Source organism: Bactrocera tryoni, unplaced genomic scaffold, assembly GCF_016617805.1.
Source record: "Bactrocera tryoni isolate S06 unplaced genomic scaffold, CSIRO_BtryS06_freeze2 scaffold_25, whole genome shotgun sequence".
NCBI lineage: Eukaryota > Metazoa > Arthropoda > Insecta > Diptera > Tephritidae > Bactrocera > Bactrocera tryoni.
This window is the reverse complement of record NW_024395977.1, coordinates 7,913,170-7,933,123: the sequence shown is the minus strand read 5'-3', so window position 1 is coordinate 7,933,123 and position 19,954 is coordinate 7,913,170. Positions and strand designations below refer to the sequence as shown.

At 38.5% G+C, this 19,954-nt stretch overlaps 1 pseudogene; it reads right to left on the bottom strand.

The window, feature by feature from the left end:
• Positions 1 to 1,217: 1,217 nt before the first annotated feature.
• On the bottom strand, positions 1,218 to 16,329 carry LOC120780435 (annotated as a pseudogene).
• Positions 16,330 to 19,954: the final 3,625 nt, after the last annotated feature.

Genomic DNA, 19,954 nt, shown 5'->3' with positions numbered 1-19,954 from the left:
CTGCAGAAACTCGGGGAAAATGTATCGCGTATTCGGAAGACAGCCAAAGGTGAAATATTGCTGGAACTCAAAAAACCCAAATGGAAAGTACGAGCGAACTAAGGGGCGAAATAAGGAAACTGTTAATAAAAAATAAGCAAAGCGCTTTCCCACGAAGTCATAGTAGAGATTCAGGACCTGGACGAAATCACAACCAAAGAGGACATTTCGGAAGCTATACGGAAGCAGGTGAAAGGTGATTGGAATATGGGCATCTAGCAGCAGCATGTAAAAATTCGGACGACAGGAGCAAGTGCTGTCTAAGATGTGGCGAAAAAGGGCACTTCGCACAGACGTGCGACAAGGCTCCGTTGGTACGATCAACATGCTGGGAAGATCAAGAGCTGGCTCACGGCAAAAAAGCTCCAACTAGCAGCCCAAAAAACGGAAGCAGTGCTAATTACCAGCAGAAAAAAGTAGAAAATGCTACTTTTAATATTGATGGCTATAGCATAACGACTCAGCAGACGTTAAAATACCTAGGCGTTGTAATAGACACGGCTTAATTATTACACGCTCATTGAAAAGTCATGCGCAAAAGCGACGCGAATAACGGTGGCCCTATCCAGGATGATGGCTAATATTGGAGGACTAAGCCAGGGCAAGCGAGCACTCTTGGCTAAAATGAGTCAATCGGTGCTAATGTATGCGGCGCCAATATGGGGACCAGTAAGCATAATAAGACATACGCGAAGAAAGCAAGAACTCTGACTCGGCTAAATGCAATAAGAGTTATTTGTGGATTTCGCACGGTGCCACACGAGGCGGCCGGGGCATAACGGGTATCATACCACCGGACATAATGGCGTTAGAGCTCAAAAGAGTCTACGAAAAATCTAGAAGCGTTGGGAGGCGTCTTACAACAGCGGAGCGAAATAAAGAAAGGGAGGAAAGTTTAGATGAGTGGCAGAGGCGCTGGGACATAGCAGAAAATGGAAGGTGGAAATACAAGCTTATCAGAAATGTGAAAACATGGGTGGAGAGAAAGAATGGCGATTCTGATTACTACCTGACGCAATTCCTGACCGGACACGGATGCTTTCGAGAGTACCTGTATAAATACGGTCACGATAACGGAACAGAATGTTCATTCTGCGGAAATGGCAGCGAAAATGCTTAACGGCAGTGAAATGCAGTCGGAGTTAGGGTTTAGTACGTAGGTGTACTGTTACGCAAGTTCAGCATGGTATGATCATCCATACTGGGCGTGGTCCCGAAAGAGGTGTACCCTTAGCGTGCAGTATGAATCGCGCATGCCGTCCAGGACTGACGGTATCTATGAAAGATTCCCCCTTCGAAACAAAAAAAAAAAAAAAACAAAAACAAACACTGCGCCCCGTCGTCATCACCCGGTCCGCTTCGCTAACGCATCGATACTTAAATTGGAGCGCCGTCTGATCGCCGTTGATCTTGTCATCGATTCTATATATACACATACATACGAGTGGACTTATTTTTTCCTTTTGAATATTCCTTGTGAACCATGAATAATTTCGATTGAAAATTAAATGTGTCTTAAACTTGATTCTCATGTGCATTTTTTGTTTATCAGAGGTACTTAGTGCGACAGTGGGTGAATTATTAAAACAAATGAAACCTAAAACGGGCACGAAATGGAAAAGCACCTAAGCAACAAAGCATAAAAACGGATCAAGTGGTGAACACAATGACTGCGACAGACTGCAGCAGCACGACAGTGAACTGAAAACGTCGTTGTTCATCTTACTACATGTACATTTTGAGTAGCAGCAACAACACAATGGCCTGCATGTACACAAAACAACGCAGTTGTCCATTTTGTACAGAGCCGTAACTAGGGCGTGGCGAAGGTGGCACCCGCCACGGGCGCAACAGTCGCAGAGGCGCAACGTAGGTTGAGCCTACATACGCCTGACGAAATATCGGTTGCTGAGCGTCCGAAAGAGCTACCGTCTGAAACTGGCGCGTCACCCACGGCGGTCGAAACAAGAGACATAGGGCGCGAACAGACCGAAAAAACTGCAGCGCCAGAGCCAGTGCAGTGGGCAGCAATGCGGCAGTACCACACGTGCCAGTGCGAATGTAATCGTCGCGAGGCGCGCACAAAGCAAGGGCACCCGTGGACGTGCTATTCCAGAAATCGGGGGCGCCACGCTATTAGTGCGAGTCTGTCAGTCCTGTTTCTGTGCCCACTGCCGGCCGTGCCGTGTGTTGTGCTATAGGCCAGTCAGCCACAATCTGTGTTCATCTGTGATCCAGGTGACAAAACGCATGCTTTTTTCAATAACATATGATGCAATGATGTAAAATTGTGCAAATTGTAGATTTTGTTTTCCATAGACAATGAAGACTATCGGAAGGTGCTTTCTGATTTTCGGTATAACTTCCGGTTTAGCCGGAAATACTATCAATTTTTGTCTTTCAAACGAAACATACATGTTTTTTCTTCAGTTTTGGAATAAACATTCATTCCCCTCTAGAATAATATACAATGTGCATAAATTCCAAGAAAATAGTATTTGAAAATTGTATCCTAATCTAGCAATATCAACTACACATCAAGGTTCCTATTTATAATATCCATGGAAACTTGCCATTAGTCGTTTTACGTTATTGTATAGGATAATTAGTTCCTATTCCAAAATCAAGGGAAAAATATGTAGGTGCCATTTGAAAAACAAAAATTGGTAGTATTTCCGGTCAAAGCGCAACTCACTCAGGTCGAGCACAGATGAATAGTGACGGAGAGATTGCAAAATGTAAATGCAATAATAAATAGATTGCTGTCACAATTAACCATATACCGAGAGACTTTCTTCACAAAAATTTTGCAATCATCAATTGTGACAGCTGAACAATTGCAAGTAACACCAGATTTCCAAGATACTCGAAAACGACCAAAGAAAATGATGCCGGGAGAAAAAGCGAAAGATGAATCTCCATCTATAAGTGCCCAAACTCATTTCAAAGCAGGATTGATCCAAGTTCTTGATCTTATGATTGCTCAAATGAATACCCGGTTCATCGCTTTAAATGAAGTTGCCGATGATTTCGCATTTTTGAGCGGTCAAGCAATTGTGAACACCAGTGTTACTCAACTAACCAAAATAGCGGCAGATCTCGCTATCAAATATCCTGATGACTTGGATCCGCATGAATTTTCATCAGAAATTGAGAGTTTCAAATTTCAAGCAACGACGCTGATGAGTGAAGCCAAAGACATGAACCATTTGAATGTATTAGAAAAAATATTCGATCTGTCGCTCGAGGATGTATATCCGAACATAACAACAGCACTGAGAATATTCTTATGCATGCCTGTTACGACGGCTACTTGCGAGCGTTCTTTTAGTAAGCTAAAACTCATCAAATCTTATCTTCGTTCCTCTTTAGACCAGGAACGGTTGGCGAATATTTCTATTTTGTCGATTGAGAAGGATACTACAACACGTCTTAATTTCGATAAAATAATCGATTTATTTGCAAAGGCGAAATCCAGAAAAGTATTATTCTGAACGATATAAGCGATCCTTGTATAAATTATTATTGAAAATAAGATGTACGTTCTTTCACTTGTAAATATATGATTTTTGATTTGGGCAACATCGGTTTCCATTATACTATATGGTAAGGGCGCAAGCAAGGTTGTTGCCACAGGCGCTGAAGCAGCTAGTTCCGGCTCTGATTTTGTATGTACACAATTTCGTTGCGGCCATACTAATTCCTTTCACTTCAATGAAATTTTAATATTTTGTTCAAAATGAAATTTTTTATGCAAAAAATAAGTAAATAGGTAAGTATTTTTGCTTTAAATTATCAATTGTTATTACAAATGATATAATAGAGCTATAATATAGCTATTTTATGCTCTTATTTGTAAAATAACGTCAAGTTTGTTAGAGCTGTGAATAATTTTACATTTTACATATTAATGGCATCACCACTCCACCTCCTCTTTCTATCTTCCATTCTACTGTCAACTCTACTGTCGTCCTACTGTCGTTGGCAAAAATAGGAGGATATTGAAGTTAGCGAGAACGACAACTGTCGGCCTGCAGTCGTGTAGTCGTGCAGCTATCAAAATAACACTGCCCATAAGAACGTGTGTATTTTAATATTTTACAGATGTAGTTTGCAGTCTGTCGCTCTCTATGTGTTCAGCGCTTCAGACGGGCGAGAATAATTAAAACAAATATACAGACAAACAACAGCACAGGGAAGTAGCCAGCTGGAATACGGCACGGAGAACAAAACGCAGAAGGCAGGCAATACATACACCCTACAAAATACTTATACCATACATAGTACCAAGTGAGGATGTTATGTCCTTTATTTATTTGATATAAGTATGCCTAAAGCTTATAAAATTTTACCAAACACGGTAAAAGCCGAAATATTGTTTAAAATAACAGATGTATATATCGGGATATGCAAGTGTAAAAATAAAGAAAAATGCAAATATTTACTTGTTACAAAGTCCCGCAGTACCCTTTATGCTTAATAAAGTATTAAGCAGGACTGCAGTGCATATTTACTTGCGTACGAATTCGCGCACTCCTTCTATTGAAAAATATAGAAAGGTACCTTATGCTTACATACGGCATAGAATCTGCATTTCTTTATATACCCTACACTGGGTGCCAAATTATTAATAATATAAATTATAATTAAACTTCAAAAAAAAAGGTAATCGTAACTTTCCGTAAACTTCTATACGGAACGATTAGGTGTATTGGAAGGAATACAGAAAAAAATCATTTTCACTAAAAATACATAAGTTTGTGGACACAACGATACAAAAAAACTCGGGTATACAAAAAATTATTCACTTGAACAACATACGTTCAAACATACATACATACGTACATACATATATGTATATTTAAACATACACAAATATTCAAAGTCCACATTGGCAATTATCCGGCCATACCTCTTTGGCAAACAAAAACAAGCAGGATTGTGCACAAAAAGCGAATTGATCTTTCTAACGATCTCTCAATTGCTTATAAACAAGGCATAATCATTAGCACAAACAATTCGTGCATACTTATGTACAAAGCATATTGATCTCTTCGACGAGCTCTCAATTGCACAAAAACAAGTACATACAAGCCAATTATTAGGGTGTGCCTATATACCTATATAGAAAATACTTAAAATTAATATTTAAATTATTACTTAAAATTATTAAAAAAAAATAAATTTAAATAGCAAGTAAACAAGTAACGGTATCAATAAAACAAATAACCCGTCTTTAAAAGAAAAAAAAACAGTAAGTAGAAAAAAGTATTCAGTTCACACTCTCAATTTAAAAAATATTTCTACGTACAACTAAAATAATAAACAATAACCAAAATCAAAGTATACCTGGAGCTACACGCTCAAAACAGGTTGCTATATTTATTTCACAAAGTGACAGTTTATTAAGATACTGCACTAGATTTGCCTCTTCACAAACTCTGAATCGTTATTAGAAATCAAAAATCAAAATCTTAAAAATTTTTCGAATCGCCTCCAAGCGGCTCATGACGCCATTCTAGATTCTGACGATTCAGATACACACAATTTCAAATCCTCGGCTTACGCAATATATGAAAACTGCTTAGACTAATACGAAGAAACAAAAGCTTTGATCTCCGATCAATTAAAGCTAATAAAAGCAATTGCACCTACTCCACGTTCGAGAGTAGAGCTGCCACAAATAGACAGTCAAGAGGTAAGTTTAGGCATCCACCTCGAGGTGCCGGCATGTGACACAGAAACATTCTATGGAGGTCATAAAGAATGGCCGTCCTTCCGGGACATGTTCACAGCCGTTTACATCAACTATCCACAACTATCAAAAGCACAAAAATTGTATCACCTCAGATACAAAACAAAAGGTCAAGCAGGCGAAATAGTCAAACAGTTCGCATTAAATGACGACAATTTCAATTTGGCTTGGGAAGCTCTAAAAGCTAGATAGGAAAACGAAAGAATACTGGTCGATAAACAAGTAACGACACTAATGAACTTGCCAAAATTAAGAAAGGAACAAGTGAAGAATTCATCAAACTAGAATCCACTGTTTGTAATTGCTTGTCAATTCTATCGACACTAAATATTCCCACAGACAATTGGGACTCTATTCTGGTAAACATATGTACCGCAGCATTACCAGAAAATTCGTTACTTTCATGGGAGCAATCGCTCTCATCACGAAAAAAGTGCCCAACGTGGCAACAAATGAAAGATTTTCTCACCACCCAATAAGAAATTGAGGAAAGGTTAGAAGAAAAAATAATCAAAACTAAGAACAAACACGACCAAAATGTAAGCTTAAATAGACCCCAAGTTAGTAACAAAAACAGTTCAAACAGAAACCTTTACAAAACGCAATCGTTCACATCCGGACTGAAAAAACAAACGTCATGCGAAATATGCAAAAGAGGGCCTAGGCTTAAATGTTGCGAGAAGTTTAAAAACTTAAAAGTTAACGAACGAAATCTTTTTGTCAGGTCAAAAAGTCTTTGCAAAAATTTCGATTGCTACACAGCGAAACTCAAAGTAGACCAATTTCAGAACCAATTACCACCATAAAAACTCAAGTTGACGAAACCTAGAACGAATGCCTCAATTCACAATTGAAGAAATTTCGAGAAGTAAGAAAACCCCCTCCCCTATCAAATAAAACTATAAAGAATCAGTATTGTGAAGCCTCTTCTAGAGCCACAACTACTCGATCAAATATTGGCCGGTTCGTCGTATGACTACCACTAGAGCCACAATTTTCCAATACCCCACATATTAAAGCTAACAATATTAAAAACTCAAACACATACAACTTTTCGGCCCCGCAGGATAGCTTTCGCCAATAATGAAAAAACAATTCTGAACAAATCCTAGAGCGGTGGTGGGCTATTAAACGCCAAATTAGTGCATACGTACTAAAACATAAAATAATATATATCACAGTTGTATCAAAAAGTCGAAAAATCGACATTTTCATTAATTTTCAAAAATAAATAAAATTTCAAGAGGAAGTTAAGGGATCACCATCTTCCCAATGCGATAAAGTGACGCACCCACACTCAGAAAAAATTTCGCTCTTATCGCATCTATACAAGCGCTCCTCATATGGCTGAGTTAGGGAAATCAGCTCTACAAAGCATCAACTTAATTATGAAGAATTTTCTACTCTATAAATTGAAGCCGTTCTCCATTCACGGCCATTCTCTCGCAAGATCCCTCTAATTTCATAGTCCTAAATTTAGGGCTAAAGAGTACCCATTCTGGCCACATCTGAGCTAGGCGTGGAGTTACTATCCTTTATAAGTCGATAACATAGAAAAGGCAAATAATAAACAACTGGTATACCATACCGATGAAATAAAAAATTTAAAGGACCGCTAATGAAATGAATAAAAGCAAACGACGCATACACATGTTTACTATAATAATAAGTCGAATACGGGCCGTACGCACCTAAAAGTAAATAAATAAAAAATATTATCTTTAACCCCTTGCCGTATCAATTAGCGCAACAAAATTCGCTTCCAACTGTTCACACGCAACTTACACTAAACAAACCAGTTTTGATGCTTACGAACTGGCACACATGTTTTACAAATTTACATAAAATAGAATACTACGATTTAATACGATCATTATAAAACTGATCTGCAGTAGATAATGCGCTCAACTGAAGCAATGTTTTTTGTTTACATTACTTGCCGAAAATAACGGGAAAATTTCAATTCTCTTCATCAAATGTACACTTCTACACACCATGAGCCAGGCTCGTGGAAATACGTCTAGGGGTTAAAACCAAAGGCATTTTCAGGATTTACAGCATGTATTGTGTGCCCTCGGCAACTCTACTAGCAGTACGCCGAAATACATGCAATAGCATATACACACGCAATACTAGGAAAAATATTTGCCTAGGGGGCCCAGGATGTTTAAATGAGTTAAGCATTCACCCATTCTACCCGGAAAAACTGGCGCACCCTAATAAGACAGCTTAGTTCACCACAGATGAGAACACCACAACACAACTCACCATGCCTATACACCAACAAACTCATCAAAAAGGATGGAAAACGGGAAACATTCAACATTCATTTTATCACTTTTCATACATACTTTCGCTCGTCAACAATTCGACCATCAACATTCGCCATACACACATTCGCGGACACACTGCGCCCCGTCGTCATCACCCGGTCCGCTTCGCTACCGCATCGATACTTAAATTGGATTGCCGTTGATCTCGTCATCGATTTTATATACATATGTATATACTAGTGGACTTATTTTTTTTTTTGAATATTCCTTGTGAACCACGAATAATTTCGATTAAAAATTAAGTGTGTCTTAAACTTGATTCTCATGTGCATTTTTTTTGCTTATCAGAGGTACTTAGTGCAACAGTGGGTGAATTATAAAAACAAATGAAACATAACTATACATTAAACAGTAAGTACTTACTTGATTAGATGTTATTCCTAAACATTTACTGATTTGAATAACAATGCATTGGTAATGCCTTTGCCTGAATCAGTGGCGTAGCTACAACTTCAGGCGCCCGGGGCCAAGGATGTTCTGCCGCACCCTTTTATCTACCTAACTACAAATTTCATGAGGTGGTTCGAACAAAAGTGAATTTTTACAAAATATCTTCGATATTAAGTATATAAAATTTAGGAACTATACGGTAATACGGTTTTTGAGGAAATTGTTGGTAAATTTACAAGACATCTTATTAAAAGTCATAGAAAAAACCCATTTTCGCCCTATATCTTGTAGATTTTTGATACAATTTGCAGGAATTGGAGTTTTTAAATACCATTCTTGAAAATTTGGAGAAATAAAAGTATTTGTTACATTTAAAGCATAGGGTAACTGTGAGAATGACACGTCGCTAGACAAAGCTAGAAAAGTGCATCTTTAAGTTCTATCACTATTTTTAAGAAAGATATAAGCCAAAAGATATAAGACAAATTCAAAGACTGAAGAGTATTCGAGTAAAAATTAATATTTTTCATTCAGATTATTACATTGTGAGTGTACAACTCTTTATCTTTCATAATAAATTTTGTAAAAAAATTTGTTGAAGTATTTTTCTGAATATTAACAACGAAGATCGTTTTGCCGCCCCCAAGACGTTGCGCCCGGAGCGACATAGACTTCGAATGAGATTCATTCTAATGAAAAGTTATTTGAAGTTTAAGGGACAAATGTCATCAGCCATTGAGTTGTCGGGTACTCAAGTGGTAGTAGCAAATGGACTGATCGGTGATTTAAATCTGGTACCACGGGGAGCAGTAAGCCCTTGGATTTCGCTACAATCTGCTCAATGGGTTTCGCCCTTTGTGGAGATTCGTGATGGCTGTGGTTTAAACTTAAACGTAGGTAGGGTTGAAAAATTCAATCCAGTATGGAATCGCACATTTAGATGGGCCTCGAACCCGACCAGGGTGGAGAAGGTGTCCCTTCCAATTGAAACCAAACATACGTTCAAAAAGCAGTTATTATTTGAGGCGCTGATCAACGCAACGCGTATTGATCTATATATAAAACACCGTGTGCTAGGCCCCCGTCGGCAGATACTTACGTAAACCAAAACGATTGAACTTGATACAGGGTTTCGACCCCAATTCAATCCCGGCTACCTCTTTATGACTTGGCACCCAGATGGGGTGTACTCCGCTGCAGAGTGATAGGCAGTCCGACTGTTCTATACATTTCTGTTATACTGTATGTATACTGTTTGATAACTTTAAACTTTTTTGTGAAGTTTACGCTTTTGGCAATGCCGTCCCTTGGCAAAAGAACCAGTGGTATACATTTTTTGTTGGGAAAACTGAAGCAAGTTATCTTGCGATCGTGCCAATATGTATACATACATAGATCGCAGTGTATTGCGTTTGCGACATCTGATTTACAGTCTCTAGCTGGTCTAGCAGTCTCATAAAGATCACCTGTGATTGTAAGTAGCCATACTCGACACACTTGTTATCAAACCTTTTCGTTATAAACGACTTACAGATTTATTTTACTTTCGTCCTTTATGTGCCAAGGATAATTGAATTGCATATTTTATAATTCTCCATATGGCCAGTGCCTCGCTATGACAGCTGTAATTGGACCTACATATGTAATAAGTCTTGGTTTTTGTTTTGACATAGTTTGGCCAAAGATGTTTTATTATTCTGCGTTTGGTTGTAGATATCCATATATTCTGTGCTACGCTGGTTGATCTTTGGCGACGACAATGCTGGTACTGCCGCCTGGCAGTCTGCGCAAATAGTTGCCTCCTGTATCTGCTCTCGCAGTTCTACCATAAAACTTCACAGGCCTTCTTTATGGTGGATGCTAGCTGAGTTAGGTAGACAGTAAGAAAGAAAGATGTGAAGCTCCTCGGAGTATACTACTGGTTTCAAAGTTTTTAATGCCATTTTCTGTTCACCTGTCAAATCAATTAAATTTGACGTAGTGGCTGTATTCTCTCCTTAGAATATTTAACAAGTTTGCTGGCGTACCAAAGTCAAATTACCTGCTGGACTCGTACGAAAACAATTAAAAAATGCAAAGTAAACAATAAAGCAGATCGGGAATGGCTCAGATACAAATATATACTATTTTTAACTTTATAACAAAAAACCATAGCCCAGAAAAGATTTTGTCAAACCCGCTTGGCACTTAATGTGTTAAAATGCTTCAGCTCATTGTTGTCACTCCTTTTTAGAAAATATGACAATAATCTGGTGAAAATCAGATTATAGATCAAGTGTTGCTTCCATGAAGATTGGACAAAATCCTGGCAAAATTCGGATATTGCTTACTATTGGGTTTCTCACTTTGTTTGTGAAAGTCTGCAAAAAATCGATTTATTTCTTGTCCAATTTTATCTAAACCTTTTTTCTTAACCGCCCATATAGGGTTATTACAAGGTGCGTTCCAAAGTAAACAGGACTTTTTCTTTATTTCACTGAATGGAAGTGAAGCTAATGCGTTTTAATAGTCAGTATGTTTGTGTTATCGGTGCGAAAATGAGCTTCGAACAAAGAGCCAGCATTAAATTTTGTTTTAAAATTGGTTAAACTTTTATCGAAACGTTTCAATTGATGAAACAAGTTTATGGTGATGATTTCCAATCCCGTAGCAGAGTGCACTAGTGGTTTCAACGTTTTCAAAGTGGTCGTGAGGACATAAATGATGATCAACATGTGGGCCAATCAAAATCCGTGATCATCGGAAATTCCATCGAAACTGTGCGTGAATTCATCAAAAATCAGCCAAAATCATCATTGAAATTCATGGAAATGGAATTGGACATCTTCAAAACATCGATTTATCGCATTTTGACCGAACATTTGGACTTACGAAAGGTCTGTGCACGGTTTGTTCCGCACAAATTGACTGACGACCAAACTTGCTTAGAACCCAACATTCGAAGGACGATTATTTGATCAAAAATCACATTTTAACCACACACACTCACCTTTCCTTTTCGGAAAAATGCATTTGCCGATGAAAGAAAAGCGTTATTCAGACGCAGAGGCCATTCAAAAGGCTTGCACCGGCATACTGGCGGCCATACCGGCAAACGAGCTAAACACTCGCTCGACATGCTTTTGGACCGTGCAAAAAGTTGTATTGAAGCAGAGGGACACTATTTTGAATAAAATAAATTGATTTTGCCGAACAAAACCATTTGGTCTGTTTTTTTAAGTCCTGTTTACTTTGGAACACACCTTGTATAAGCCAAAAGATTCTGGATTTCAGTATTTACGAAACCTGATACCCCCCTCGGGTAAGGGAGAAGTCTTAAGTACACTGGGTCTTCATTTTCACCGTCAGATCGGGTAACGATCTTAATTTATGATTTTTGAGTTATCGTAGTTACCAAGTCAATCGACAGAAAACAGAGGTTTCGAATTGGCTATATATTTAAAAGCTCTGGTAGGTTCTTAGTTGTCCCAGTACCAATTAGTAATTTAAGTTCTTTCCTTCCTTTGACCTAAAAAATTTAGCTAATCGACACTGATTCATTGGGTGACTCTAAGCTCATCTTTCAAACTTTACCGCCATCATACTTATTGTTTCACGGGAGCCGCATGGATATGTCAATCCTCTGATCACTTGTGGAATGGTATCCAAATTTTATTATTATAACTTTATTTTTAATATTTGGGTTTTAATTCATAACGCTTATGATCAGTCTAGTTTTTGCCTTAGAGCAAGAGAAGTTATATGTCGCATAAGAAATAAAATGAAAGCTCTTAAGGAGGTATTTTAGCCTACTAATAAATTTTTTTTTTATTTTCAAAGTTTAACTATTCGAGAATGTGTTTTCAAGAAGGGTTTTCGAATCTCAATTTTTTTCGGAAATATACACAGTCTCACAAAAGTAGTGCATACGTATACGTGTGTATAAAGTAAAAAACTTAGTTTTTGCTTACGAATCATGTTATTTTATTTAAAGTTCTTTTTTCATAGCACACATTGAAAGAATCAAAGCTTTGGTGATTTCTTCCGATATTCTACCCCATTCCTCAAGAAAAACTGTTTTGTGCGTGGATATTGAAGTAACGTTCGAAGCTTTAAGATGATCCCACAAATCATCTATGACATTTAAACACGGCGACTTTGGACGATGTTCTAAGAATGTTTGGGGTCGTTAACCTTTAAAGATATGGACTGGCGCTTCCTCTCTAGATTCCTCTAGATTTAGTTTTTTTACACTTAGAAGATAACAGTTCTTTAAAATATGTATATACACCGTCCTATCCATTATTCCTTCAATGAACCCTGGTATTTGGTGCTATGCAGCCCCATACTATCACTGATCCTCTTTTTTGGGGTCAAGTAATGAATTTGATTTAAGCTAAACTTTTCTGTAGGCAATAACTTCCGAAAATAATAAATTTATGTTCCACAGGAAACTACGCGTTCCCACAATGTAGGATCAGTCAAATGAGCATTTTCTGCTCAGGCCATGTTCCTTAATTCACTTTTACATACAAACCATGTCATTCGGTTAGAGAATAAAATTTGCTTGTTCCAAAAATCGAATAATTTTGATGTGATATCAAAGTGAAATGTCTTGTTCTAAAAACCGAATTCATAAATTAAAATGTAGTTTAACAAGAAAAAACGTTAACTTCGGCTGCACCGAAGCTAATATACCCTTCACAGCTGCATTTCTTTTAGTAACTATATGTTCAGTTTGTATGGAAGCTATATGCTATAGTAATCCGATCTGAACAATTTTTTCGGAGATTACATTGTTGCCTTAGAAAATAATCTATACCAAAGTTGGTGAAGATACTTTGTCAAATGTAAAAGTTTTCCATACAAGAACTTGATTCCGATCGTACAGTTTGTATGGTAGCTATATGCTATAGTTAACCGATCTGACTAATTTCTTCGGAGATAACATTGTTGCCTTAGAAAATAATCTGTACCAAATTTGGGTAAGATACATTGTCAAATGTGAAAGTTTTCCATACAAGAACTTGATTCCGATCGTTCAGTTTATATGGTAGCTATACGCTATAGTAATCCGATCTGAACAATTTTTTCGGAGATTACATTGTTGCCTTAGAAAATAATCTGTACCGAATTTGGTGAAGATACATTGTCAAATGTGAAAGTTTTCCATACAAGAACTTGATTCCGATCGTTCAGTTTGTATGGTAGCTATATGCTATAGTTAACCGATCTGACCAATTTCTTCGGAGATTACATTGTTGCCTTAGAAAATAATTTATACCAAATTTGGTGAAGATACATTGTCAAATGTGAAAGTTTTCCATACAAGAACTTGATTCCGATCGTTCAGTTTGTATGGTAGCTATATGCTATAGTTAACCGATCTGAACAATTTCTTCGGAGATTATATTGTTGCCTTAGAAAATAATTTATACCAAATTTGGTGAAGATACATTGTCAAATGTGAAAGTTTTCCATACAAGAACTTGATTCCGATCGTTCAGTTTGTATGGCAGCTATATGTTATAGTGGTCCGATATCGGCCGTTCCGACAAATGAGCAGCTTCTTGAAGAGAAAATGACGTTTGCAAAATATCAAAAGGATGTCTTAAAAACTGAGGGACTAGTTCGTATATATACAGACGGACGGACGGACAGACAGACAGACGGACATGGTTAAGTCGACTCAGCTCAACATACTGATCATTTATATATATACTTTATAGGGTCTCCGACGCTTCTTTCTGGGTGTTACAAACATCATGACAAACTTAATATATCCTGTTCAGGGTTTAAAAACCAAATCTTATAACGTTTGATTGGAGGGACAGTTTTCTGTCAAGAGAAGTCTCGATGTGCATCATTCAGATAGGTGTGCATTAAATCCGACAGGGCTCTTTGAACATTGGGTGACTTTAGTAAGTATTGGTTAACAACCAACACCTATACAAACTGTTGCAAAAATAGATATCTTAACCGGACATTGTCTTATTGGGTCTCACCCTCTACATGTTCCACTAGTCATACCTTCCACGAATGTTGTTGTTTTAACGGTTATCAGTCCCGTTAGGATGGTAAGGGTTAGGGATTGTCATCGACGTCATCTAACGGGAGGCCCAGGAAACGTGCTGTTTCGACGGGTCGGACCAAAGGGAAAAAGGTGTTATATGAATGGGGTTGGTAGGGCATGCAAAGAGGTGGTCAGTGTCATGCTGAGACTCGTTGCATGCAGGACATACATTGGGTATGTCTGGATCAATTCTGGATAGGTAGGAGTTTAACCTGATACAATATCCCAAACGAAGCTGCGCTAGCGTCACTCGCGTTTCTCGCGGCAACTCGAGCTCTTCGTCTGCGATGGGTGGTGGTTTGACTCCAAGAACGCCATTCACGGGAAGGGAGTCGGTGAAGGTGTTAATGGCTCCACTGTGAATGGCGGTCAGTACTTGTCGAAAGTCAGTTGCGTCCGAAGTCCGGGAGTTTCGAGATGTAAAAATTAAACAGTAGCGGGGAGAGAACACCACCCTGCGGAACCCCCTGTTTAATTCATCTCAGTTTGGATGTTTCACCTTGAAATAGTACGGATGATTGACGACCGTGAACTACCTGGTCCACCTCCTTAACCCTGGAGGAAGCGTGGTTTTCTCAATGTCCTACAATAGCGTTGTGTGGTTGACTGTGTCAAAAGCTTTTGACAAGTCCAACGCTACGAGGATCGTTCTCTCGCAGGTTTCTGGTTGAGGCCATGAACTATCCGAGCGTTTATGACGCTAAGTGCTGTGGTGGTGCTGTGCACTTTTCGGAATCCAGGCTGGTGGCTGGCTAGGCTCAGGTGGTGAGTAGCAAGGCCTCAAGTGTCTTCACTACTGGGGAGAGGAGAGCTATCGGACGATAAGTTTCTCCTTTGTTGGCTGGCAGGCTTCCCAGGTTTCAGTAGTGGGACCACTCTTCCGACTTTTCATACATCGGGTTTTGGAAGAGTGGTGAGCGACAGATTGAGGACCTTGGTGAGATAGCCTACTCCCATCGAGCCGAGATGCTATAGCATCAGCATGTTAATTCAGTCGTTTGACATTTTGCGCAGCCGTCGGTTAACACATCTCTTAGCTTTGTCTACCGAAGGGTGCAGTGTAAACTGCCGTCTGACGAAAGTAGCTCGCGCACTTCTTCGGGTCCGAAGAGGCATGGCCATTGAATTGAACCTCAACTCGGTCGTCGTGTCTCTTCGGATTACACAAAGCTTTGACAGTAGCCCAAAGCTTACTCACACCGGTGGAGAGGTTGCAAGACTTCAGGTACTCCATCCATTTCGTCCGCTTATGTTGATTTACCATACGCCGAATCTCCAAATTAAAATTCTTTATTCGGGGATCCACGGGATCGGCATGGCATAAGATGTCGCGCTCATTCGCTAAAACGGCTGCTTCGGCTGGGAAATTGGGGCGGATTTCCGCTATTCTTCCAGCCGGGATGAAGCGAGCGGAATCTGCTGCGATCACCTTGGGGAATCGACGTTCGCCAACGCATACGTCCGTAGGAATGGGTAGAGCGTTGAAAGTGCTCTCAGTAAATTCTGTGAAGCCGACCCAGTTAGCTTTATTAAAGTTTCAAAGTTACGGTTGTCCAGAGAAACGAAATCGGCAGGTTTCTCGATCGAGATAATTATGGGCAGATGGTCTGATGCGAGAGTAAGCATAGGTCGCCAGGTTATGCTATTTATCAGACAATGGTAATACAGGGCGAGCTATTCCAGGTGCCCATAACTCTGGTGGGGGCTTCGTCATTCATTGTGCATAATGTCGAATCGTCAACCTGCTCCGCCAGCTCCATCCCCCTACGATCATTTGACAGACAGGAATGCCAAAAATCGTGGTGCGCGTTAAAGTCGCCTAGCACCAAACGGTGGCGCGAGTTAAGGAAGATAACAATCCTTATCATACTCACGAACTCAAATACATCAACAAATCGTTATCAGCATACATAAACATAAAAATATGTCTCATGACATATACACATAATAATGTATTGTAATTATCAGTAACAGATAAGAACTTATCCAAAAATATTTATTAGCTTAAAATAAGAACACAACAGAGCAACATGAATGTTCTGTCGATACTACAAATAGTTGTAAGCAAACCTAATGTCTTTTAGTCTTAGTATTACCACAAACCAAGAAGGTATATTGAACTCAATAAAGAATAATAATAAACCCAAAACTATTATTATTTAACGGGGGCTCAACCGGGATTGCAAATCAACTTGCTTTCCAGCCAGTCTTTGAAATATAAGACTTAAAAAATCAAAATCCCCGGTCTTAAAGAAAGACACATCAGGTTCCCGAAAAATTGGAACAAAAACAGAATTCTAAGGCACCACTAAAAACTGGAGCACATCAAGAATTTCCGGAAGGAAAAAAGGGCAAAAATACACTGCAGTCGTACAAAATCAGAATCAGTTACGATAGCATCAGAAATGGCACAACTACGCACACACATCGACGTACTAACTCAAACTTTGCAGCAAGCCAATCGTTTAAAGGAGTATCGATGGTCGATCAACACGAAGCAATACTCTTGCACATAAACGACCCCAAGGAAATTGACCTAGAATTATTCAAAGCACTTCCACGGTTCGATGGAAACAAAGATCAATATAGATCCTGGAGATCGCAAGTATGGACCTTTATGGATGGTATAGAAGGATTCACCAACCACTCTAGATACTACAGTGCACTTGGTATAGTACGCACAAAAATAACAGGAGCAGCAGCAGATATTCTTACAAACCACAACACGAAGATGAATTTTTATTCCATAATAAATAGATTGGATTACACGTTTGCGGACCAAAGGCCACTATACGTCTTTTTAGAGGAAATGAAAAAGATCGTACAAGGATGGAAAACCTTAGCCGAATTCCACAGTGAAGTGAGCAAAGCGCTTAACTTGGCATTATCAAAAATTGAGATGTCCGAAAACCAAAACAATGGTTCTATGAAAGACTATGCAAACCAGGAAGCAGTAAGGACCTTCATCCTAGGGTTAAATAGCAAATATACAAGTTGGACATTGTATAGTCATAACCCAAAAGATTTGGAAACAGCTTACGCAGTAGCTAGTACTATTTACCACGACAATGTGAATCGCCAATTCGAGGTACATTCTAATCTGCCAAGGGGGAACGAGCAACAACGATTCCATCAACCTGATGATAAAAGGAAATATAATCCTCGCTTCAACGAAGGCCAAGTTCATTCACATAGAGAGGACGGACAACATCATCAATACAGACCAAACGTCAGAATATAGAGGAATTATCAACCGCAACAATAACTCGCACCAGAGGCCAACATATTACTTCAATCAACCAAGGAATCCGCTTCACCAACAAAACCGCACAAGCAGACTACGATGGACATTTTGAGACACGGAGTACTTTTTTAAGGTGAGTAAACGGGTTGCCTTGTATCAAAACAAAATGTGGATTAACCGTCACACCCATTACAATTTTAGTGGACACAGGATCAACTAATAATTACATATATTAGCAACAAATGTAATATCGTTAAGTCAATACAAATTATTCCTTTTAAAACAAAAACTTTACATGGCTTTTCAGTCATTAATTCAAAAAAAGTGATTGGGACATATGGATCAAAGAACGGTTTCCGTTGAGCGCAAAAATGTTCATGCACGATCAATACCCGAACTATCAGCACATTCGGCTCAAGCGCTCAAAATGGCATTCGTGAATGTTTTCGCTACTGAGCTAAATTCAGCTCAATTGCGGTAAATTCGTTTGCTTGCTGAGTTTATTCACGCTCGTGTTGAAACAGCTCTACTCAAGCGTTCGCTCATTCGGCTCAACAATGATCGTGTTGAATGAAAACAAAACACAAAAGAGCAAACTCAACGCCTATGAGCAAACTCAATGGGTATGAGCAAACTCAACGCATATGAATAAACTCACTGTGCTTGAATAAAAGCGCCGTCTCCTTAAGCGATTTGCAGCACTTACATACATACATATGTCTGTTTAAATTTGAAGAATTTTTTGGCAAATATTTTAAAATATTGTTACAGGATTGGCAGTATATACAGTGACTCACACGACCAACCGGATGAACTCAGCTTTAACTTTGGATGTGAGTTAATGCTATTGAAATAACAATTTAGCTTAACATATTATATATCATTAAAAAGGATATTTTATGTACTTTTTATTTTTTACTTAATCCATAAAAAATTTAACTTCATATTTAACATAAACATAAAAAGTCCAATACACACTTCAAATTCATCTCACACGACTAACCGGATAAAAACCAATAGAAGCCCACTTGCAAAGTAACGGGACCTTTATTCCATTTAAAATTCTGGTAGAAAATGTACTATTGCTTATTCTTACATTGAACCAGTTGCAAATTGTAATGCGTGGTTAGTTATATCAATTATGGCTCCTTTACGTACTTTGCACACATCTATCGACACATTAGAAATTTAATAATACAACTCAAGAAGATGGAAAAACTGTGGAAGAAATATCAAATATAGTAAAGCGAAGTACTTCCACTATCCACGAAATTGTAAGAAAGTTTCGGAAGGAAAATAGAGTGTGTAACACATCGAGAAAAGGTCAAGGGAAAATATTAACAAAAAATGATGAGCGTTTCATTTTGCGAATTGTTAAAAACAATCCGGAATCTACAGCAGAAAATATAAAATTATAGTTGAAAGGGATCTAGGCAAAAAGGTTTCAGCAGAAACTTTTCGACGAACGCTTCGAAACAACAATTTGCATGGAAGGGCGATGATAAAAAAGCCATATATGTATATCGGAAAAAAATAAGAAAAAAAGACTTGAATTTGCTAAAGCGCACTTGAAGAAATCCAGAGAGTTTTGGAATAGGGTAAGTTCATAATTTGCATCGAATCTTGCTGAAAACAGTTTCAATGATAAATTTGTGCATAATTTAGGTCCTTTTTACCGATGAAAGCAAATTCAATTTGCAAGGTTCGGATGGGCGCAAGTTTGTTTGGCGGCGTCCTAATGAAGCCCATCTTCCAAAACATACTAGAGCTACTATGAAGCATGGTGGTGGCTCAATCATGGTCTGGGGATGTGTATCAGCAAAGGGAACCGGCAATCTGCATTTTGTAAAAAGATATTATGGATCGTTTTCAGTACGTCGATATTCTCAAGGAGAATGTCAAAGCATCTTTATGAAAAATTGGGTATTCAAAGAGACTTTATTTTTCTACCAGGACAACGATCCGAAGCACAAATCAGAAATCGCTCGAACTTGGCTGATATATAATTGCCCACACGTAATGGAAACACCGGCACAATCCCCAGATCTAAATATAATTGAGCATGTGTGGAACGAAGTAGGACGAAAAGTGTATAGAAAAAAGTATTCTAATATTGGGGAGCTCAAAGCAGCGATACTGGA